The following is a 23,816-nucleotide window of genomic DNA, read 5'->3' as shown; positions in this document are numbered from 1 at the left end:
CAGGGGCTGTGGTCAGGAAGGCTTCTAGAAAAGTCTAGATGCTTTTCTTCTAGACTTCTAGAAAAGTCTAGAAGCTGTGGTGAATGGCAGTGCACCAGATCAATAAGGGGTTTAGGCATCTGAGAGGGCAGACACCTGTGAGCTACATATATCTCGGTGGGCTTCATGGAGGCAGTGGTAGTAGGGCTCATCTTGGCCACAAGGGCAGATGGGAGGTGGACAGGTGGAGAGAAGGGGAAGGAAGAACAAGAATAAACACTTTGAAGCTGGAATAAAAATGTGACAGATGTGGGCAAAGGAAGGAAGGGGAAAAGGGAGGCTGAGGAAGAGGGAAGAGGAGGCGGTGGCTCACAGCAGGGGCATGGTCCACAGGGCACCCACCACTCATCAGGCCCATTTACTCATTCACTGATTTGCTCCCCTATTCATTGCTTCAGCATGCACTGAATCCCTCCTGCATGCCAGACCCTGGGCTGGGGGCCAGGGATCCAGCAGCAAACACCACAGATGGGGCTCCTGTTCTTATGGAGCCCACAGGACCAGGAGACTGAAGGAACAGGCAAATAAAATGAAATAACATCTTTGATTGTGACCAGTGCTGGGTGCGGGGGAGACCGGCTTGTTTGGAGGTAACTGGGAAAGGCCTTCAGGGAAGGTGGAGTTCAAGAAAAGGCCTGAAGGATGAGAGCCGTCAGACCTGTGAAAAGCAGGGAGGGTGAAGACCCTGCCAGGCAGAAGGCTCAGCTGCAGGTCCCCCCTGCAGGCAGAGATCCGGACACACGGAGCTGCAAGATGGCAGCTGCAGGTGCCTCTGCCCAGAGACAGCACTGCTCTTTCCTTGGTCCGAATTTTGCTTCCAGAAAAGCCTTCAGGGATCCTTCAGTCCGTTACACAAATGAGGAAACTGAGACCAAGAGACGGGCTTTCCTAAGGTTACAGTTTGTCCATGTGGGAATCCAGTTCTCCTTATCCCATTTAGATTCTTTCCTTCTTTGAAATGCTCATTTTCTCATCTGGATGTGGTCTCAAAGGACTCTGGCTTCTCACATCCATTGGGGGACCTGACACAGGGACCCAGACATGCCATTGGAACTCATGGACTGAGGATTTGGGGTCAGCTTGGGCTCTGTCTGCCAGATAAAACACAAGATGCACACACATCCTGGGAGTTCCCGTGAACCACAATGCCATGGAGTTTGTCTTTTCCCGAAATTTCTACTTTGGCCCTGAAGAGACTTGTGGTTTGACAGTGGGGTAGAGATGGCCAAGAGATCTGTTTTCACTTAACTCAACGGCCCATGGGGAAAGAGGACTAGCAGGCTTGACAAGTCCTGAAGGGCAGAAGTGGGTCACCAATGGATGAATATCTCAGGAAGGCAGATTTCAGCCCAACCCTAGAATGCGCTTTCTGACTTCTCACCGTGTCCACCGTGGAGGCCCATCGCCAGAAGTATTCAAGAGGCCAAACGGCCATCCATTAAGGAGATGCTTGGGACGGGAGGATGAACTTCTGAGATATTATCCAACTTGGGCTCAATGACTATACAGGTTTAGGATTTAGGATCCAACTATAAGATTAATAATATAACTACCAAGGAGAAGTTGAATCCATAACTGAATAAATGATCCCTTCATTCTCATTCTCTATGGTCCCATTTTCTACGGAGTCGCTTGCTTGGCCCCCAAAAGGCATGTCATTAGTCACCCAGGCATGACAGCACTCACTATGTTACAGTCTTAGATTTGTTCTGGGGCAGGAGCATTGGCTGGCAGCCTCAAGCACTTCCTTTCCCACCACCATGGGTCTCGTTGAGTACTGAGTGTTCTGTGCTGGGCCACCCGACAGGCACTCCCCTCTCAGAGCTGTTCTGGAAAGAGGTTCTACTGATGTCTCTGACTCTAAGAAACTTGATTCTGTTACTCTTTGTCATCAGTGTGAGGGATCCTTTGAATTCTCTCTTGACAGCTGGAGGAGATTTTCATTTGCCCAAATCCAGTTTGAGGTTGAGCACAGGAAGTTCTGGAAGAGCAGGACCTTCCAAGTTCTGTGCTTGTCATGAGGAAACAGGAGAGTCTGGGTGGAGGGCCAAGGAGAAGACTGATGGGCAGGGTGTTTTTTGAGGAGAGCTGAGTGTGAATGCACGCGCCTGCGTGTGTATGTGTGTGTGTGCGCACGCGCGCGGGCGCATGCATGCTGGCCATGCAAGGGGTATCATGTAATTCAATAACACAGTTTCTATTTCCAAAAAATGGATTCCAGGTCACTCCAAACACATCCAGAAATCATCTCTGTACTTCCAGATGAAGTAGAATTGACAAATAGCAATCAGAAAAATTGAACAAAGACGGGGTAGGACTCATTTTTTTTTTTCCTCTTTCCAAACACTGGCAACAGCTTGCAACACTTGGCTCAGAATGCTGGACAGACAGCAGGCGGGGTTCTAGGAAGCTCTCCGCACCATCTCTGTACCTGCTTCCCTTGCATCTCCTGGGAGCTGAGACTAAGCCCACAGCCCCTGGACTTGCAGGGATGGTCACCTGCCACATTTTCTGGTCCCCAGGTTTGGATAGAACTTCACTACATTTCTGCTTCTTCTTCTTCTTCTTCTTTTTTTTTTTTAAGATTTTATTTATATGACAGGCAGAGATCACAAGTAGGCAGAGAGGCAGGCAGAGAGAGAGGGGGAAGCAGGCTCCCTGCTGAGTAGAGAGTCCGATGCAGAGCTAGATCCCAGGACCCTGAGATCATGACCTGAGCCGAAGGCAGAGGCTTAACCCACTGAACCACCCAGGTGCCCCTGATTCTTCTGATCAAATTTTTGGAGAGGTGGGGTCTTTTTTTCTTTCTTTTTCTTTCTCTCTCTCTCTCTCTCTTTTTTTTTTTTTTTAACCTGGAAACAAACTGTAGCTGAGGGAAAAGAGGAGTTGCTTAATTTCAAGGTCCGTTGTGTTTTTCCAAGATTTAGTTCCCTAAAAAGTAGGATAAAACAAATAACTATTTACCACAACTAGGCTTTCTAATTAGCTCCCCTGTGTCCTCCCCTAAATTCAAACCACTTGTCTCCACATAAAATCTCCCGTAGGTACCACCATTAACACCCTTCAGAAGGAAGGGCCAGCCCACAGCTGGCAGCCCCTAGCTTGTGGGCTGCAAGCCACGAAAAGTGTGGGGCTCAGACAAAAGCGTGTGCAGTAAGTGTGGGATCCCAGCACTTAAGAAACCTTCTTTGTTGAGGGTGCAAATGTCATCGTACAGTGAGAGAACATCTGGGCCACAGAAATGGGGACTCAAAGGGCCTCAGGCCTAGGTCTGAGAGGTCACTGTAACTTCCACACAGTCTGGCAGAAGATGTCCAGTGCTCATGGAGAAAAGAACCCATTTCCACATTCTTTTGCCCCGGACACCCACTGGATGTTTATACATCCCTGGGAGAGGTTATCTGCGTTTGACTTGAGGCGGGCCCAACACCAGGCCTCCGATGGGTGAGCCTGGGAGATGTTGTGAAAGACGGCTGGGAGAGTGTGAGTGCGTGCACGCGTGCTGGGGGTTGGGGATTCAGAGGAGAGGATCCGTGGAATCCGGAGACCCAGAATCAGCTCCGTTGCTGGCCCTCCTCCAGCCACCCCTTGCCAGTGAACGAAGAGGTCTTCTCCTAGACATGTCAGGGTTTAAAGGGGCCTACCTCTGCCCTTAACTAGTTGTGTGATCTTGAAGAAGTCACATCCTTGCCTCAATGGACCCAACTATGAAAAGCTTATTGGATCATGGGCTCGAACCGGTAGTGGTTCTTCAGATTTTAGAGACTTTAGCTTTTGGGGAATCTGATGTCAGAGGTCTCTACGGGAAGGATATTTTACATGTGCATTTACTTACATATTTGGATCTTCTTAGACCCTGAAAGTCCCTAAGGACCCTCTGTAAGACCCGCTGGTGGGATCCTCCAACGCCCTGGGCACCGTGCTTATATACCATGGGTGCTTAAGAAATGTTTGTGGCATGAATCAGTTCTCCCTTTAAACTCCGACTTCCTATAAATCTGGGATTCTAAGCACCCGGGTTGATTCCACTCAGGTGCCTTTTGCAGACAGAAACAAAGGTAGAGAGGGAAGATCCTTGCTTGAGAGTTAGAGGCACGTGCATACACACACACACACACACACACACACACACACCCCTTCTGATGGCCAGCCCTCTGCCGCACCTCTTTTCTCAAGCACCTACCGTGTGCTAGGCTGCAAGGACAGGGTAGTGAGCAGCGATGACCCCATCCCCCACTCCCGGGACTCACGGGATAGCCAGGCCGAGCAGAGACCTGTACCGGACCCGGGTGCACATTGAGGCCCAGACAGCTTGCACCCAGGGCCACATTCCAGCTTTCATGGGCCTTGGGCACTTTGGCCTCCATGCACCTTTCATGGCAGAAGCTCCATCAAAAATTATTTTAAAAGACCACTGCATAGGTATCAAGATGAATATAATCGGTTTGGATTCATTGTTATATATTCATTTTTTTGGTTTGTTTTTTCATCTTGATTTTAAAAGAAAGAGTGACATTTCTGTGGGCCCCTGAATGTATCATGGGCAGCACGTATGGTGTCTCATGGATAGTTAGCCCTTCCTGAAGCTCTGTCTCACCCATCAGATAACACCAAATGGAAGGTTGCCAAGCGCGGGTTTTACAGAGAAGCTAGAAGGTGTCAGAGGAGGAAGAGGCCGTGGAAGATCCTGGAAGAAGACGGCAGTCAAGCAGAGCTCTGGAGGGTGAGCAGTAGAGTAGAAAAGACTTTCTGGACCTGGGAGGGAGCAGGGAAGCCAGAGGCCTGGAAGGAAGAACATGCAGGACATGGGTAGGTATGGGGGTGACCAAAGTCCCAGTGTCCCTTGACATGGGATTCGGAGGTCATTCAGTGTCTTACTAACAGCCCTACCCCCTTCAGGCACCCCATTTCTCCCATATCCCCTAGTAGAATCTCAGGATATGGAGAGGGATGAGGCCTAGGTGACCACCAGAACCACCACCATTTATGGGGCACTGAGTAGGGCCAGGCACACGGAGCACTTTGTCATTATCCCATTTTATAGATGAGAAAACCAAGGTGCAGGGGTGAAGTAACTTGTCTCCAGTCAAACAGCCAGAAGACCCAGAGTTGGATTTCCACAGAGGGCTCTCACCTCCCACCACTCTCCATGCTGACTCTTGGAGAGGCTGAAGGAGCCCCAAGCAGTCAACCACACATGGGAAACTAGGGACCAGAGAGGAAACATGATCCGTCTTATGTCACAGGAGTTTTTCAACAGGGTTGAGAATCAAATCCAGGCATTCTGGCTCCATCCAGCTCAGCAGCCCTGTCCGGCAGTCAGAAGGATGGACGTCTTCTGAATGATCACACTGGCACCGTGAGGACTTCCTCATCCTCGCAGCCCCAGAAATCACAAAGCTCGTTTCCACTATGGCCTTGCCCCCTTCTGAGCCAGTTCTTCTGGCCCAGGCTGTTCATGAGGGTTCCTAAAGGCCCAGTTTCTGTAAGAGTCAGACTGATACCCCCTTTCTCAAAAGTTGTTACCGGAAAGGGGGATCTTTCTTCTCCTACCCCTATTCCCTGCCCCAGGGGAAGGCTCAGCAAGGACAGAAGAGGCTCCTCTGTGTCCCAAACCCATCCCTCCCGTGCATGAAGCACTGGCCTCCCGGGCTGGCTGTGCAGATGCTATCACGGGAATGAGCTGACTCACCTTCGCGACATCTCAGCCCGCTGGGCAGGAGCGCTACTCTGGGCGCCACAGTCTTCCAAGGGTATAGACATAGCAAGCAGTCCCACGGTGGGATAGCAGGAGGGCCAGGGGCCTCCATGCCGCGCCCCCTGGACTATAGGAACAGGGCTGGGAAGTAAGGGGATGTAGAAGCTGTCAGGAAGGGCCTGGCTGAGTATCCAGGAGAGAAAGGGGGATGAAGGCTTGGGGCTCCTCAATGAGAATATCCCGTCTCTTGGCTGAAGTGACAGGAGTTGAGGTGCATTCAATCCGAGACCTCACCACAGTCAGTGCTGACCAAGGAGGAAATGGGTGGTTCGGGGGGAGCCGAGTTCCCCTGTTCTGAGGGTGTGGAAACAGCGGCCGGCTGGGGACATTGGGAGGAGTTTCAGGTGCCAGGTGGGTGACACAAAGGTTCAGAGTTGTGTGGACTGGAATGCTTTCTGAAGCCCTCTTCTCATTTTCTGAGGAGGCAATGTGGTTTCATGGAAGGAAATATCATGACCTTAAATATCTGATTTCTACCACTTACTACCTAAAAGTGGCCCTTTACTCTCTGCGGCTCAGTTTCTTCTTCTGTAAAATGGGGACAGTAACAATAACAAGGGCTGTTCTGAGAGTGAGGTAAGACGATGTAGATAAAAGTCCTGGTGATCAATGAGTTTCATTTCCCACTTTACAGGGGAGGAAACAGAGTTTTGGAGCTGTTGTTAAGTGACAGCCGCAGTCTAAAGTTAAATGGCTGGTTGGGGCTGTGGCTTCAGAATGGGAAGACTGGCTTCTTCCAGCAGAGTGGGCTGAAGCCCGCTTACTGAGGCCCTTACTGAGCACCCACAACATGTGGGGTTCCACTGACCAGGTGTTCTATGACCCGGGGCAATTATTAGCCTCATGTTACAAATGAGGCTCAAATAATTGTGCCATTTGTTCAAACTCTCACAAATAAAGATGCGGCAGAGTCAGGATTCCAATTCAAGTCCAACTCCCAAGTCCATGCTCTTAACTAGGGGTTGGCAAAATACAGCCCATGGGCCAAATGCCCCGCACCCTGCCTGTTTTTATAAATAAAGTTTTATTAGAACACAGTCACACTCACTTACGTATGTGTTGCCTGTGGCTGCTTTTGAGGTTATAAGTGCAAAGCCGTTGCAAACCAACGATATGTCTTCGAAAACCCGAGCCATTACTATATGGCTATTTACCACAGAAGTTTGCCTAGTTCTTCTCTTAATCACCATTTTTTAAGACTTTACCTGAGAATTTAAAAAGAGAACCTCCTTAACACCAGGACTCATTTTTAGGCCAGTAAGTTAGTACTCAACATGAATTCTGGATAGAGATTGAATTACTGCCTGAGGCTACTTCTACCCCTCTTCCTTCTCTCCGGGAGCAGATCTTTGGTTGGGGGTGTTGAATAAAACAAAGACAAGGGCATTGTGCTGAGCACATGAACAACTCCTTGTGCTTTGCATCTGTATATTGTTATATAATTAGAGGATTTTTAAAATTGTTTTATTTAACATTTTATTCTTTAGAATGATTTTATTTCACCACTTGCTGATATTTACAGTTTATTATTAATGCTATTTATTATACCTGTATCAGAACTGTATTTTTTCTCCTTTTAAATATATAATCTATGTTTGAATGTAGAATGTCTTCTGCGACTGAACAAGTGAGATTTTTAGCCATAGCCAGGCAGATAATAGATTTTAATATACAGAGATCAAAGAACAGATCCAGTCCAAAAAAAAAAGACATGGCAAGTGTCTTTGGGTGAAGCTGGACGGGAGTCAAGAGACCTTGGTTCTAGGCATTGCTCTGTCTAATCAGTTGGATGATTTGAATTTCTCATAAGCCTTCCTGTGCCTCCACTTCCCCTAATATAAAATGGGGCCATTGCACCAGATGATTGCTAATGGTTTTTCCTAGTATGGCATTGTATTCCCACAAAAGCCCACCCAAATAAAGCCTTTGGTGCAGAGGTGCTTAGAGGCAGAGGCTTAACAGAGATGACCTTTGATCCCACAAACGGGCATTCTCTTCTGAACCCAGCAATTCTTTACGGAGTAAGGAACAGTCTGCGTGCACCAGGCACCTTTCCAATCTTTTCTGGTTTTGTCACAGGATCCAGGACTCTTATCAGAAGAAGGGGGATTTAGGTCTGATGAGGATAGAGTGTCCCTGGTGGGCAGCGGAGGGCCAGTGGACGCCACAGTGGGTCTCCATGACGGGGAGGAGGTGGAAGCCAAAGGAAGCAGGGACTCTGGCCTGTCATCTCTGCTTGTCCTCAAGATGACTCTATCAGAGCACTGGGGAGCAGGACAGGACGGACTTGTCATCACCATTAGGGGTGCGGGTGTCCCCCTCTCTTTCCTGCTAATCCTCATTATGATTACCCTCTCTCTAGGGCAAGAAAGCAAACCTTTTGGTCTTTATTTCTTACCACTTTTTACAATTTGATAGGCACACACACACAAAGGAATTTCATTGTTCTTTTAATTTGTATCTATTTGATCACTCTAAGAGTGAACCTTTTTTCTTGTTTAGCTATTTGTATGTTTTCTTTGTAAATGATTTTTTTTCTTTGCTAATGAGTTATTTATGGCCTTTGCCTTGGTTTTTTCCTGTATCTTTTCACTTTTGATTTTTTTGAAGTTACATATTTAATAGGTAAATACATCTTTTGTTTTGGTAAGCTCTTACAAAATCAAACAAAATTGGGTGTAGAAAGAAAATGTTAATAGCTTCCACTTTCTCCTCTGCAATTCTGAACTCCCAGGAAAGCACTAACAATTTACATTTGCTGGGTAACTGCTATCACTTCTTCGGTATTAGTGCAAATTTATTCTCTCTCTTTCTCTCTTTCTATATATATATTTATATGTATTTATTTTTTCTTTTTCCTTCTCATAAAAGTAGAAACATTCTTTATCTTTTAATCCAAGATCTGTTTTTAAAAAATTCTACATTTCAAACTGATTCTCAGATTCCTATGCTTCTTTTCTGTTTTGCAAATTCTTTCCTGTTATCTTGACTTTAAGAGTTAAGCAAGAATCTCTGGTCACTTTACAGATTAGAGAAACTGAGTCTCAGGGAGGACATGCAATTTGCCTAGATCGTTCCAGGGCTCAACAGTGGGACAAAAGCCCCAGGACAAGAACCTCCTGATTTTGGAGGGGGTTCCTTTTCTATGCTGAGTGAATCAGACCTTCTGCCCTTAAAGTCACCCTCCCAAGGTACACAAGCTGAGTTGGGGGTCCGAGAAAGTCTAAGTACTGAGAGAGTCAAATGAAGGAAGAGAAATTCAAATCAATCCCTAATGTGTTAGGTGACCTTGGGGTGACTTGTTTGCCCTCTCTGGGTTCCCTGGGTTCTCATCTATGAAGTGTTTGGCCTTACCAGAGTATTTCAAACTGTGCTCTTTGGGGCTTTAGGGAGCCCTTGCTAGTTACCGTTCCTCAATGGGGCGCCTGGGTGGTTCAGTTGGTTTGGCCTCTGCTTTCAGCTCAGGTCATGATCCCGGGGTCCTGGGATCGAGTCCCATATCGGGCTCCCTGCTCAGCTGGGAATCTGCGTCTCCCTCTCCTCCCTCCTCGTGCTCTCTGTCTCTCCTTCTCTCTCAAATAAATAAATAAATAAAATCTTTTTAAAAAAGTGGACACAGGGAGCACCTTCAGGGGTGTCATTGCAATAGTTTGTGCTGGTGAAAAGTTGGAAGCAATTGGACATGTCCACCCGTAAGGGATGGGTTACCTGCCAGGGATCACTCATTTGTCATCTCTTTACTCATTCATGGAATAGTTATTATGACTTCAGGGCACTGCTCTAGACATGGGGAATCATCTGTGAATAAAACTGACCAAGTCTTCACCTTCTCGGAGCTTACCTGGAAGGCAGAGCCTCCTGGCCATGACCTGCATCCTAGTTAGGGGACATGAGACGGATCCCTGCATCCCGGTGTGGATGGGTCTCTCCAGGCCATAGGGCTGCATGGTGGAAGAAGGGATCGAGACCAGAGAGGGCTGATTCCTTTCATACAAGCCCCTCCCTTACATCGGTCTGTCTGTGGATGAGCCTGTAAATGGAAAGGTGCTGAGGAAGAGCTGGGGGGGGTACATCCCCAAATGATGGTGTTGTTTCTGGAAAGAGAAATGAGGGTAGCCTGCACTGAGGGTACTTTAACTTTATATTTTTTAAGAAGATTTTATTTATTTATTTGACAGACAGAGATCACAAGTAGGCAGAGAGGCAGGCAGAGAGAGAGGGGGAAGCAGGCTCCCCACTGAGCAGAGAGCCCGATTCGGGGCTTGATCCCAGGACCCTGAGATCATGACCTGAGCCGAAGGCAGAGGCTTTAACCCACTGAGCCACCAGGTGCCCTTGTATTTTTTTTTTTTTTTTTTTGACCAAGGAAGATATATTCAAGCATTATTTGTGGTTAAACAATACATACAGATATAGATATAGATATATTTTTAAGTTTAAAATAAACTTAAGTCCAAAGAGAAAGAAAAGACAAAAAAGTGTATAAGTTTCAGTTTCTCAGAGTCCTTCAAAATCTAACATGCTCAGACTCTAGAATCTACCTAAAGTGATGAAGCATCTTGGTTTGGGGATCAGAGATTTTAAATTACACAAACCAATGAATGTTACTGTCTGGATCCAAGCACAAGCTCGCCTCAGCCGGAATTCAGTGTGTTCAGCCCCAGCTCACCCCTTCTCAGTTACTTAGAATCCCCATCTCAGCCTGGCTGGAAGGGAGCACCTCCCCTGAGACTTCTTTCACCAATGAGGGAACATAGGGCCAGGCACTGTGATTTCTTTTTCTTTTAAATTAACTGGATATATTTGACATATAACACTGTGTAAGCTTTAGGTATATGAAATGTTAAGTGATTTCTTGTTTTGCCAAGGACTCAGTTAATGGTAGAGCCCATCACGAAGGGGGAAGCAAGCCTGCCTTACCTCCAGATTCTGGGTCCAATGTCCCAGGGGAGGGGACAGAGTAGGAGAGCCGGGGACGCCATCCCCCAGCCTCCCCCTGGAAGCTCCAATGACGATTTCCTGAGTCCCGGTGTCCAGCACTTGCTGAAAGGGAGCCTTGTCGACATGGAAGGAGATCAAGGCAGCCGGGGGGTGCCGAAACCTACTGTCGGGTCCACATCTCCCGAAGAGATAGGGACACTTGGGACACTGCCCCCACCCCCTCCTCAAGCTCTCTCCATTCAAATTCCACGGGGCTTTGGAATCACTAGACTGTCTCCCGCTCCCAGGAAACCCCAGGCTTCAGTGGAGCCAGGCGACTGGCCATCCATCACCCTTATCTCCTGGCTCTGGCGGCCCCAGGTCCCTGGCCTGGATGGGCCCAGGGGGCAGGAGGGGTAGGGGAGGGGTGGGGCCTGGGGGGTCCTCGATAACAAGAAAGGCAGCTGTCCCCTGGGGGAGCTTCAAAGTGCCTGGAGCTGAAATTTATGTGCAGACTTGCTCCCATTAGGGGTCAAAGGGCCATTCATCCCACAAATAGTCATTGAGCACCTACTACGTGCCAGGCACTGGGCTCGGGCCCGGAGATTTTGTGGTTTGTAGGTCCAAAGCTTAGCCCCAAGCCTGGCAGATGGTTATAGGGCAACACAAGTGGCTGTTTTTATGACTGCAGTTGATAGATACAATCGCTCATCTGTGATGCATGTGTTGAGATGCTGTGTGCTGGGCAGTTGCTGGCAGGGGACACAGCATGCAGGCCCGGGGGTGGGGTTTGCAAGCACCACCCTCCCCCACCCGCTTCTCCTCAGCTGAGGACTCAAGGTATGCAAAAGGGGGTCTCTGCACAGGGCCCTGGAAAGCCACTGGACTCGACCACTTCTCAAATCCCTTTCTCTCCCAGACTCTAGGGGCCCACATCTGCAGAGCTGAGATCTGCTTTTCTGAGATGCTCGCCAGTAGGTTCCTAGCTCTGTCCTATGGGCCTTACGCAGACTCTTAAAACCTCAGTGTATTCATGAACAAAATGGGGACAGCAACAGTTCCTGTCCTGACTTATCCTATCCTATCTTGGGTTATCATGAGGATAAAATGAGAAAAAGATTCTAAAACACTTGGCATAGGTCTGCACAGTTCAGTCTTCAATAAGTGGTAGCCACTAACAAACAAAATAGTGATAGTCCTCGGAATCAGAACAGGCAACAACAGCAGCAGGAGGAAGGAGTAAGAAACATTAAGACCTAAACGTTCTAGGGAGAAAGCCCTTCTCTGTTCTCAGGGAACCTCAGTTTGGCCAGGCAGGGCGCACAGGGTTTCCAAGGATGCTTTGTTGCTGCAGAATTCACATCAGCAGAAGAGGAAAGACATGGGGAGCTGGCACACTTCTGCTCCCCACCATGGGGGCAGTATAACTGCAGATGAGCAAGGGGAGGTGGCCCCGGGAAGGTTGATAGGTTTCCCAGTGTCGTGGAGCTTGGGTGAGCTGGGCTTCAGCAGAGCTTGTCCCCCACCTATACCCCTGCCAGTGCTGCAGGGGGAGCTCCCCAAGGACACGGTTGTGGGAGAACTGTGTGCCCGCTCCCCCAAATGCATACATTGAAATCCTAACCCCCAGTATCTCAGAAGGTAGCCACATCTGGAGACAGTGTCCTTACAGAGGTAATCATGTGAAAATGAAAGCATCTTGTAAAACTGGTGTCCTTGCTCCAGGGGGAAATTTGGACAGAGACACGCATGGAGGGAATGCGATATGAAGAGACCAGGAGAAAACGGTCATGTACAAGAGATGCCTGGACCACAACCTTCCCTCACAGCCCTCCAAAGGAACCAACGCTGCCAACACCCTCGTTCTGGACTTTCCAGCCCCAGGACTGTGAGGAAATAAATTCCCATTTCAGGCCTGTAGTCTGTGGGGACTTAGTCAGGGCAGCCCTGTGGGCAGAGTGCGGAGCTCCTCACAGACCCCATGTATGGGCTAAGTGCCCAGGATTCCCTGACGACGTCCTGGGCAGGCCGGGGGAATGATGTGAGCAATCATCCTCTTCCTCCCTAGAACCCGGGATGTTGGACAGAACCCGGCGGCCAGCAAGGCCGTGTCTGGCCACCAGGTCAAGGCCATAGGATTGCTCTTTGTTTCCTGTGGCTCTCTGAGCACCAAAAATTCATTTTCTGGGTGCCTTCCTGGGGAAGCTCAATGAACCTCACTCACGTCTGTCCTCTGGGAAGACCTGGCAGGCGCGCCCTGGCCTCCCTGGGACGGGGGGTTTGTCAGAGTCTGGGAATTACTGAGCTGGCTGAATCTCTTTCCTCTTCTCTCTGTGATCCTTTTTCTCATCTTTCCCTTCCTTCTTCTCCGGCGTCCCTCCCCCGGGACTGTGCTCGGTGGTATCCTCCCCACATCCCATCCCCACACTGCTTCCTCCAAGCCCCACTCTTCCCAGGCCACCCTCACTTGGTGGCGCTCAGCAGGAAAAGCTCCCTTGTCCAAAGCCCTAGGCTGCCTTGGAGAGGGAGGCAGGAAAGTCTAAACTCGCTACTTTGGAGCTGAGAAGAAATTATCCAGAGCTGGTTTCTCCTCCCACGTTCCAGGGAGGCTTGTTCTTGTCCCTGGCCTGGATACATTATTATATTTTGCTTTAATTGCATTAAAGCAAATGACTATGCCCCCTGTGGTTTGGATCAGGTTGAGGATCTGATAATCAACCCTGGCACAGTCTAGACAGGAGTCACTTTGAAGCTGTTTTTAGCAGGATGAGAACAAACAATTTTTCCAAAGTGGTCACATTAGACAAACAGGGTGGTGGGTCATCTTTTTGGGAAGGAGCAGGCCCTGGCTCCAGGCTGCCTGCTGACGGACTCCCAGGCTCCTGGGAGGACTGTGGACAGGACTCCCTGGGACGCAAAGAACTTAAGTAGAGAGGTCATAGGCATAGGTCTCCCACAATGTCAAATCTTGTCCAGGTGCCTCTTCCTGGAAGCCCATCCTGACTGACACCACTTGGCCCAGAGCTGAAAGGCAGCAAAGTGCTGGGAGGACACAGTGGGCCTTGGAGATGGAAGAAAGAGGGAAATCACCCAGGGCACCACAAAAGGTGGACTCGCTTGATGCAAAAGTATTCTCTCTTCAGCTGTGCTCTCTGGGCCTCAGTTTCCTTGTGTGAAATGGGATGGCTAGTGCTACCGTGCAGGGCCGAGGGGGGGTTTCTGAGAGTGTAAGCATGTAGAGCATCCACATGGTGCCTGGCATGGGCTCTGCACTCTGCCTGGTGGCCTTTCCCTTACAGGAGCCACAGCTCCCCTCAGCCATTCTCAGAGCCTTCCCTGGTCCCACAGTTCAGACGGAAGAAGTTCTGGCTTCTGTGGCAACCAAAGGAACCTGGAACCCTTAGCCATGCTCTGGCTCCAGCTCCCTGGCCCTGGGAGGGAACTCAGTTTTCCTCTGTGTCTGCAGAAGCTCTGACCAAATGGTTTCTAAGTTCCCTGGCAGCTCTGACATTAGAAGGTCTTGAGCAGGAACCAGAGAGGGGCAGGTCCACGGCAGAAGACTCTGCTTTTCCAAATATACCCTGTGCTCCATCCTGCTTGCTGCTCTGGCTGGGGACCAGCAGCATGGGCCTTACCCAGGAGCAGGACAGAAATGCAGACTCTCAGGCCCCACCCAGGGCACCCGAATCAGAATCTGTATTTTATTTTATTTTTTTTAAAGAATTTATTTATTTATTTGACAGAGAGAGATCACAAGTAGGCAGAGAGGCAGGCAGAGAGAGAGGAGGAAGCAGGCTCCCCGCTGAGCAGAGAGCCCAATGCGGGACTCTGAGATCATGCCTGAGCCGAAGGCAGTGGCTTAACCCACTGAGCCACCCAGGCGCCCCCAGAATCTGTATTTTAACAAGATGCCCAGCCCTTGAAAAGCTGTTTTATATACAATCAGTCTGAAATGAGAATTTGAAAAGGCTTTTGTTTGTATATATTTGAGGAATTGTTAAAAAACTATGAAGATGTCATTTTTTATTTTTTTTCAAAACCAGTATAGCTGTTGCAAAAATGTTAAAGGAATCCAGCACATTTCAGGGAAGAAATGATTTATGTAACTCTGGCAAACAGCTTTTTCTCCAGGGAATTGATCTTTCTGTGTAAGTCAGGGTTGCCACTTGCCATTGGATCTTTGGTCTCTTCCCAACAAGTGTCTTGCTCACGCCTGATTCCTGGAGGGCTGTGTGTGTGTGTGTGTGTGTGTGTGTGTGTGTGTGTGTGACGGTATCTTGCAGCTGATCCAGTGGGCAGGGACTTCAGCAAAGTCAGCAAAACCAGGATGGAAATAAACTGAATTCCTGAGAGCTCTAGGGTAAGCACGAGGAGCACGGGAAACCAGCGCTCAGATAAACTCAAGCAGCGCACATAGTCTGTGGATTAGTCAGCCACCCTGGCTTTCCAGCAGGGCCTGTCTGCTAGAGGGCTTCCTGCCTCTCCCTGCAGCCCAGCCTCCAACGGGGCTGAGTCCTGTTTCTCTTGCTCCATAACAAAAGCCCCAGACACTGGACCATCCACTTCAAGGAACTGATTCCCCAAAAGTGAGCACAACGTTGGCAAAGATCTTTATACAAGAATATACATCATGTACTACTGATAAGAGTGAAAAGCCAGGGGAAAAAATCTGAGCATCCAGGAGTAGGGGGCCAGAAGTCACTTTGTGATGTATTTTGAGTCCGCAGGCAGTGCCCGGGAGCAGATCAGCTCTCATGCTCAGGAGTCAGCAGGTCTGGACCTGTGCGATGTTTTCAGCGAGTCATTTAGCCTCTCCGAGCCTCAGCTTCCTTGGCTGGAGAATGGAGGTAATCCTGATACCAAATTCATTTTCTTGTTTTCAGGATTAAATGAGGACATGCGTGGAAAATATCTAACACAGAAGCTGGCACATGGTAAGTGCTTGGTATGTGTTGGTTTACTGTGCTCCAATTCACATGGAGAAAAATGTCATACATGGACATTCATGCCGTGGAAATATAGATGTAGTATGGTGAAAGCTAAAAAAGTGGATTGTAGGGCGCCTGGGTGGTTCAGTTGGTTCAGTGTCTGCCTTCAGCCCATGTCATGACCTCAGGGTCCTGGGATCAAGCCCCATATCAGGCTCCCTGCTCGGCGGGGGTCTGCTTCTCCTTCTTTCTCTGCCCCTCCCCCCAGCTCGTGTTCTCTCTCTCTCTCAAATAAATAAAGAAAATCTTCCAAAAAAAGAGCAGATTATAACTCAGCATGATCCACTTTATAAGCCTATGTGTATGTATTCACATTTAAAATGATATGAATTCGGGGTGTCTGGGTGGCTCAGTCGGTTAAGTGTCTGACTTGATTTTAGCCAAGGTCATGATCTCATGGGGCCCCACGTGGGACTCCACACGGAGCATGGAGCCTGCTCAGGATTTTCTCTCTCCCTCTCCCTGTGCCCCCCCCTTAAAAAATTATATGAATCAACAGCCACATAATAGAACTGTCATTGTTAAAAGAATAGGAAGTGGTTGAACACCATGTAACCATGTCTCATCTCTCAAACTCACTTCCATCATCTCTGCCTGGGAGCACCACGGAAAAGCAGAGTTGGACCTGTCTTTCATAAGGAACATAAAGACAAAACAAAAGTGGTACCAACTAAGTACTTACTAGGAGCCAGGCGCCCTCTGGGTGTACTACTAGCCAATTTATTTTTCACAACCACCTATGAAGTGGCTACTCTTACTTCCCATTTTACAGATGAGGGAGCTGAGGCCCCCAAAAGCCTTAGTTGTGATTTGCCTGAGGTCTCAGAGCCAGAAAGCTGTTAAAGGATGGTTTCAAAGCCAGGCTCTTAATTACTATGCTGTGCCACCTCTTAGACATTTCATTTTACCAATAAGGAAACTAACACCCAGAAAAGCAGGGCATCTGGCCCAAGGCCACATGCAAAGCAGGAGCAGAGGAAGAAGTAGGACCAGGGCATCCCAGGGCCCTGGGTAGTTAGCGTTTGCCGTCCTCTGCAGCCAGAGCCTCCGGATAAGTCCAGGCCCTTGGCAAGCAAGGGAGACAACCCATGAAAGGCCTGCACCTTTGCCCCGGAGCACTGAGCCCCACTTTAAGTCCTGTGTAATTTAAGGCAAATGGAATCCATATGGCTCTGATTCATTTACACTTAAATCTTCAAAATATTGTGTTTTAAGAGCTGTTACTTACAAAGCCTTCAAAACCTGTTAAATAAGATTCAGCTCCCCCATGCCTCCTTCCCACCCCCACCCCCAATCCAGCCTCCCTCCCCAGCCCCCCTTCTCCACTGGGCTCACACCAGCATCTGGTGGGCCTGGAAAGACACTCCCTCAGACTTGGAAACCTGGCTGTGGGCACAAGGAGACCATTACTAGGATGTCCAGAGCAACACTTTTTTGTGCCAGATTTACATCATGTGATACCATACAGCAGTGGAACCCAATAAACAAGGTCTATACATGTTGAAACGGACAAGTCTCACAAACACATCGTTGGGAGAAAACACCAAAACAAGTTGCAGATGAAGTCATAACCATGATAACAGTTACACAAAATTTTCAAACCTTGAAAATTGGGGCGTCTGAGTGGTGCAGTCAGTGGAGCACCTGACTCTTGATTTTGGCTCAGGTCATGATCTCAGGGTTGTGGGATCGAGCCCTGGGTCTGACTCTGTACTCAGCAGGGAGCCTGCTGCAGATTCTCTCTCTCTTTCTCTCTGCCCCTCCCCCCACTTTCTCTCTCAATAAATAAATCAATAAAATCTTTTAAAATGCCAAATCATTTTTTAGACATATAAACTACTCTGATAAGGTTTATTTTTTAAGCTGGTCATGGGTACGTGAATGTTGGCTACATCACGGATACATGTTTGTATAATCTTGAAAAACCACCTAATCAAATTAAGATTAAAGTTTATACTTAGCATCAGTACAAGAAAGTTAGCTTGTATATTAGAAAGTCCAAGCTGCTCATTTCATGGAAGGGGGGAAGGAACTAATTGCGAGTTTGTTAGCTATGGAACACTTACTATTTTACTGGCCAGGCACACGTCATCTCAGTCCCACACTGCTGCTCTGGGGTCGACGTCAATGAGATCTCCATGTCAGGGGTGAGGCAGCTGAGGCTCGGAAGTTTCCTCCAGGTCATGCCGCTTGTAAACCATGGGGTCAGAATACAAACTGCGGCCTTCTGCCTCCCAGCACGCACCCCAGGTCCCATGCTGTGGAGACAGGCATTGTTATTTGGTGCTGACCCCCCATTCTCTGGGTTTGGTTTCATCATTGCCAGCCTGAGCCTCTGAGTAGTCGGAGCGACCTGTTAGCGGTGGCTCAGGGAGGTAAATCCACAGAAAGCAGACCAGTGAGCCTCTTGACTCCTTGTCTAGTGCTCTTTCCATACCAGCCCTCTGGAGATCTGGGCGTGGGAGAATGTAATCGTGTTTACTGATACCTTCCACTTTTTTTTCTTTTAAGATGTTAAGATTTTACTTACAGCTCTCTCATGTAAGAGAGCACGAGAGAACACAGAGAGCACGGGGTAGAGGTGGGGGTGGCAGAAGGAGAAGCAGATTCCCGCTTCCTGTGCAGTTTGGTTACTTCCAAGGGGAATCAAGACCCCAAAGTCACCTTGGCCAGGCTGGGGAACAGAGTTGTATAGAAAGGAAGAACCTGGTGAACCTTGGGTGTTGTAGCTAGCTCTCCTTTCATTCATGATCCAAACTATCAGTCAGGGGCCCTGCAGGAAACAGGTGGTATGCTCAAATAGCGTAATTTGAGAAGAATGTAAGAAAGGGACTATCCACAAATTTATAGGGGGGCGGTGTTGGAAAAGCAATGAGTCCCAGTGCAAGGGACTGAGGCTGGCAAGAGCAGTGAGCTGTTATCACCTAGGTCTGGGGGATAAAATGAGGAACGTTCTCTAATTGAGACGAGCAACTTTCTGCTGTGGGCTGTCCACTCAGAGCTGCGGCCACTGGTAGAAGGTGCAGCCAAGCCAGCAAGGAGGGGTCAAGGAAATGTGTCCCAGTGTCATGCTCCTCCTTCCCTCAGATGCCCTGCAAGTACTCCTTTCAGCCAAATCTAGTGGGAAACAGAGGCCAGGAGACTCAAAGCTATTTATGCAGGTCGGCCTCCCAGGGCACAGAGCATGATGCGGAGAGCCAGAGACTGAATCCAGCGGGGCCAATGTATTTACCCATTCCACAGTAAATACTGGCTTTCCTTCAGACATGCACAGTCTGACCATTTCTTCCCACCTTCACAGCCAGCCGCGGGTCTGAGCCACTCATCCCTTGGCTGGAACACTGCAGGAGATTCCTAGGTGATCTCTAGCTTCTACCCTCTGTTCTGTCTGTTCTTAACAACCAGAGTGATTCTTGTAAATGGAAAGTCAGACCACGTCACACCTGTTCTCAAAATCTTCAAACTTCCTAGAGCAAAAGCCAAAGTCTTTACATGACCTCACAAGTTCCTGGATAAGGTCATCCCCCCAGACCCTCCTGACCTCATTTCTGTATTTTTCTCCAGTCCTCACTCTGCTCAGGCCACACTGGCTTTGCTCTTCTTTGATACACAGGGAAAGTTCCTGCTTTAGGGCCTTTGTTGATCCCTCTTCTGGAATGTTCTTCCCCACCCCCTACCTCCATCTAATCAAGGGTCTCCTGCTCCAAGACCTACTCTGACCCTCCTTTGTAAAGCTGCAAACTGTCTCTCTGTCTCTTGCCACTACTGCTCCCCATTGTCCACCTCTAGTTTTCTTTTCCCCACGTCACTTGGCATCTTTGACCATGCCATATAAATGACCTATTTGTTACATTTACTACTATCTCTCCACACTAGATGCAAGCTCCATGAGCATAAGACTCTGTTTTGTTCATCAGTATATCTCCAGAACTTGGAAAATAGTTAAGTATTCAATACATAACTACTGGATTATATTGAATGACTAAAATGGGGTTGAGGAAATACCAGACTTGGGTTGTTTCAGTTAGAGAACGGCAGAGGATAGACAGCAGCAAGAGGATTAGTGGATGCAATACGAGGGGAAGGGAAAAAAGTCAACATGGAATTATTCATTATCTACTACATACCTGTTAAAAGTCGTGGCTTATCAGCAGAGATCAACGGCCAGACCCTTTTGTATGACCTTTGACCTAGCAATTCCACTTTCAAGAATTTGTATTAAAGAAAATGTCAAAGTTATTTGGATAAAAATTTAATCACAATGAAATTCTTTGCAGTTGTTTATATTAGTGAAAAACTGGAAACAACGTAGGTGTCTAGGAATCGTGGAATGCCTAACTCAATGCTTAAGTACGTTCCAACCATAAGATGGAATACTGTGCAAACATTAAATGTATTCATTGACTATGTATGATAATTGCTCAGTGGAAAAGGCACATTACAAAACAGCATTATGGTATAATCTTGTTTAATTAAAATATATATGCATTTTTAACAGTCTGAAAAGCTATAACTCAAAATATTAATAACACCTAATCTTTGGATGACACTCTATGTGTGTTTAATTTCTTTCTGTCTCTATTTTCTAAATTTGTTTCAAGGAATTTGGATTATTTATTTATTTAATTTAAAAAAGATTTTATTTATTTATTCAACAGAGAGAGAGAGAGAAAAAAAAAAGCACAAGCAGGAAGAGCAGCAGGCAGAGGGAGAAGCAGATTCCTGACTGAGCTGGAAGCCTATGCGGGACTGGATCCCAGGACCCTGGGTTCATGACCTGAGCTGAAGGCAGATGCTTAACCCACTGAGCCACCCAGGCCTCTCTGGATTATTTATTTTTATAAAACTACATTTGTATTTTTTAAACAGTAGTTATTTACTAGCTCTTGGACAAGTAACCTGACTTCTCTGGACCTCAGTTCCTTCATTTTTAAAAACAGAAATAAAAACAGCTTTGGGGAGGTCGGTGGAGGAGGGCTAGACTGGTAGTAGGGATTAAGGAGGGTACCTGTTGTGATGAGTACTGGTGTTGTATGTAAGTGATGAATCTCTAAATTCTACTCCTGAAACTAATATTACACTATATGTTAACTAACTGGAATTTAAATAAAAACTTGAAACAAACAAGCAAAAAAAAAAAAAAAGAAAAAAGAAATAAAAACAGCTTCATGTCTGTCCTATTTCACAAGAGTTGCTCTTAGATGTGTATTGGAGGAATTGACCAAAACTGTAAGAGAAGAAAAATAATTAAGAGTGTAAGGATTGAAAGGGAAAAGATAGAACTATCACCATTTGCAGTGATTATGTTTATTGACTTAGAAAAATCAATTCCACCTATAAAAATTAATAGCATTCCTCTGTTCCAGCAATAACCAACTAGAAAATACAATTTCAAAATACAATACCATCCATAACAAAAACTACAACGTCTCCGGGAAGTAATTAGGAACAAAGCCAAGACGTCCCCTTTCATTATTTCTATTCAACATTAAAGTGATTATTTTAGCCATTGCAATCATAAAAGAAAAGTTACTAAAAGGCATACAACTTGGAAAAGAATTAAAATTGGATTTTTTAAAATAGATTATATGATTTTGTGTGGAAAAACTTAAGAAATTTATGATAGACAATATTAAACTGAGGACACTAGGTCAGTATTTTTTTAAGAAATCGATTTTATCTCTATGGTAGCTCATACAATTTAAAAATTAAATTAAAAAAATACCATTACATTAGCTCCCAAACCCATAAAATTCCTAGAAATAAATTTGTCAAAAGATATATAATACTTCTATCCTCAAAGCTACAAAATATTGATAAAATAAATTAAACAGATCTAAAAGAATGGAGAGCTATACTGTGTTCATAGATTGGAAGATTCCATATTGTTGAGATATTAATATTCTCCAAATTCATATATAGATTCAACATAATCTCATTCAAAAATATTACAAAATATTGAAGATCTAAATGTGAGAACTGAAACCATAAAACTCCTAAGAAAACATAGGCAGTAATCTCTTTGACATTGGCCTTAGCAACATTTTCCTATACAGGTCTCCACAGGCAAGGGAAACAAAAGCAAAAATAAACTACTGGGACTATAGCAAAATAAAAGGCTTTTGAACAGTGAAGGAGACCATGAGAAAAATGAAAAAGCAACCCACTGAATAGGAGAAGGCATTTGTAAATAATACATCTGATGAGGGGTTAATATTAAAAATATTTAAAAAGTTACACAACTCAACACCAAAAATGCTCAAAATAACCCTAATAAATATGGGCAGAAGACCTAAATAGGTATTTTTCTAAAAAAGACATAGAGATGGCCAACAGACACATGAAAAGATGTTCAGCATCTTTACTCATCAGGGAAATGCAAATCAAAACCGCAGTGAGATCTCACCTTACACCTGTCAGAATGGCTAGTATCAAAAGGGCAAGAAATAACGGGTATTGGCAAGGATATGGAGAAAGGAAAGCCTTGTCTACTATTGGGAATACAAACTGGTACAGCCACTGTGGAAAAACAGTATGGACGTTCTTCAAAAAATAAAATATGGAAATACCATATAATCCAGTAATTCCACTACTGATTACCTAAAAAAAATGTGAACACTAATTCAAAAAAATATATGCACCCTTATGTTTACTGCAGCATTACTTACAATAGCCAAGATACAGAAGCAATCTAAATGTCCACTGTTAGATGAATAAAGAAACTGTGAATAAAGAAATGTTCCATATATATAGAATATATATTCTCTCTCTCTCTCTCTCTATATATATATAGACTATTACTCATCCAGAAAAAAGAATGAGCTCTTGCCATCTGTGACAACAGAGAAGGACCCAGAGGCTGTAATGCTAAGTGAAAGAAGTCAGAAAAAGACAAATACCATATGATTTCACTTAAATGTGGAATCCAACACATTATATGTTATTTAAAAAAAATGTGGAATCCAAACAAGCAAAGACAAACCCATATATAGAGAGAACAAGCTGGTGGTTGCCAAAGGGGTGGGAATAAGGGGATGGGCAAAATGGGTGAAGGGGAGTGGGAGGCACAGGCTTCCAGTTACAGAATGAATAAGTCACAGCTATGAAAGATAGAGCACAGGGAATATGGTCAGTGGTATTGCAATAGTGTTGTGTGGTGACAGACAGGAGCTAGACTTGTGGTGAGCACAGCACAATGTCTAGAACTGTCAAATCCCTGTGTTACACTCCTGAAACTAATGTAACATTGCATGTTAACTCTACTTCAATTAGAAGAATGTTTAAGGGACACCTGGGTGGCTCAGTGGGTTGAAGCCTCTGCCTTCAGCTCGGGTCATGATCCCAGGGTCCTGAGACCCTCCTCCGCAGAGGGCCTGCTTCCTCCTCTCTCTCTGCCGCCTCTCAGCCTACTTGGGATCTCTCTCTGTCAAATGAATAAATAAATGAATAAATGAATAAATAAAATCTTTTTTAAAAAAGAAAAATGTTTAAAAAATTACAAGATTTCTTTGAAGCATAATTTAATTCTAAAATTTAGATGGAAATGTAAACAACTTCAAGTATTCAAATGAATCTTCAAAAAAGGGAGCAAAGTTGAAGGACTTACCCCACCTGATTTCAGGACTCATTGTAAAACCACAATAATCAGGAAACGTGGTAGTGGCCTGAGAAGAGATACATAGATCAATAAAACAAAATAGTATCTAGAAATAAACTCACACATATATATGGTCATCTGACTTTCACCAAAAGTTCCACAGTAATTTAATGGGGAAAGAAAACACTTTCAACAAACTGTGCTGGAGCAACTAGATATAAGTGTGAAAAGAAAATGACCCTCAATCTCTACCTCACTCTACACCCCCAAACCAATTCCAGATGAACCAAAGATCTAAATGCAAAAGTTAAAACCTCTAGGATTGTCTACAAAGTCTCTAGAAACAAAGAGGAGAAAATTTTCAACCTTGGGGTAAACAGATATTTCTTGGAGAGATGTCAGTAGGCTAAGAATGTGGGGTGGGGGGCACAGGATATATGGAAACTCTCGTACTTTCCACCCAACTTTGCTGTGAACCAAAAACTGCTTTTAAAAGAATATTCTGTTAGGGGCG

This window comes from Mustela nigripes, chromosome 12 (genome assembly GCF_022355385.1).
Source record: "Mustela nigripes isolate SB6536 chromosome 12, MUSNIG.SB6536, whole genome shotgun sequence".
NCBI classification, from domain to species: Eukaryota; Metazoa; Chordata; class Mammalia; order Carnivora; family Mustelidae; genus Mustela; species Mustela nigripes.
Note: the sequence above shows the minus strand (reverse complement) of the source record.